The sequence below is a fragment of the Rhinopithecus bieti genome, unplaced genomic scaffold, assembly GCF_001698545.2.
Source record: "Rhinopithecus bieti isolate Rb0 unplaced genomic scaffold, ASM169854v2 scaffold_18191, whole genome shotgun sequence".
Classification (NCBI taxonomy): domain Eukaryota; kingdom Metazoa; phylum Chordata; class Mammalia; order Primates; family Cercopithecidae; genus Rhinopithecus; species Rhinopithecus bieti.
The window spans coordinates 1,188-2,521 of record NW_016808979.1 but is presented as its reverse complement, the minus strand read 5'-3'; the positions used below and the strand labels follow the sequence as shown (position 1 = coordinate 2,521).

At 47.6% G+C, this 1,334-nt stretch overlaps 1 pseudogene; it reads left to right on the top strand.

Moving 5' to 3' along the window:
• The first annotated feature begins 437 nt into the window (after positions 1-437).
• On the top strand, positions 438-1,118 carry LOC108539430 (probable 8-oxo-dGTP diphosphatase NUDT15 pseudogene; annotated as a pseudogene).
• Positions 1,119-1,334: the final 216 nt, after the last annotated feature.

The following is a 1,334-nucleotide window of genomic DNA, read 5'->3' as shown; positions in this document are numbered from 1 at the left end:
CCGCGCCCGGCCTCTTTCCATATCTTTTATGTCTTCTCTCTCCTTGTCTCTCCATACTACAAGGAATTTTCTTAATTTCATTTGATAGTTTACCAGATTATATCATCAACTCGTTCTAATCTGCTACTTAATCCATCCGCTAAACTTGTTTTGTTTTCCAGACAGAGTCTCGCTCTGTTGCCCAGGCTGGAGTGCAGTGGCACAATCTTGGCTCACTGCAACCTCTGCCTCCCGGCTTCAAGCAATTCTCTGGCCTCAGTCTCCTGAGCAGCTGATACTACAGGCGCACGCCACCATGCCTATTTTGTTGTTGTTGTTGTTGTTGTTGTTATTGTTGTTGTTGAGGGTTTTTTTTTTTTTTTTTGTATTTTTAGTAGAAACGGGGTTTCACCATGTTGGCCAGGCTGGTCTCAAACTCCTAACCTCAAGTGATCCGCCCACCTTGGCCTCCCAAAGTGCTGGGATTACAGGCGTGAGCCATCGCACCCAGCCCATTCACTCGACTTTAGTGTTCATCAACTTAAAACATATTTTTTGGTCCTCCCGCTTGTGCTATGACAGCCAGCACGGAGCCGCAGGGGTGGCCGCCCAGAGTCTGAGTCGTGGTGACCAGCTGCAAGCATCTGCGTTGCATCCTCCTGGGGAAGAGGAAAGGGTCGTTTGGAGTCAGCAGTTTCCAGCTCTCTGGAGGTCACTGGGAGTTCGGTAAGAGCGGGCAAGAATGTGCTCAAAGGGAAACCTGGGAAGAAGCTCTTCACCTGAAAAATGTTCGCTTTGCCTCAGTTGTTAATTCTTTCATTGAGAAGGAGAATTACCATTATGTTACTATATTAATGAAAGGAGAAGTGAACGTGACTCATGATTCAGAACCAAAGAATGTAGAGCCTGAAAAAAAATGAAAGTTGGGAGTGGGTTCCCTGGAAACAATTTCCTCCTTCTGGGCCCTGTGTTCTTTAAAAGAACAAGACTATGTTCCATTTAAAGATCTGAACCATCTGGTAGGATACAAAGGAAATCATCTCTAGGTGGCCAAGATTTCTTGATTTTCTTTAAAAGACAAAAATAAGGTCGGGTTAGGGAATGAAAAATATCTGGCCGGGCGCGGTGGCTCAAGCCTGTAATCCCAGCACTTTGGGAGGCCGAGACGGGCGGATCACGAGGTCAGGAGATAGAGACCATCCTGGCTAACACGGTGAAACCCCGTCTCTACTAAAAAAATACAAAAAACTAGCCGGGTGAGGTGGCGGGCGCCTGTAGTCCCAGCTACTCGGGAGGCTGAGGCAGGAGAATGGCGTAAACCCGGGAGGCGAAGCTTGCAGTGAGTTGAGATCCGG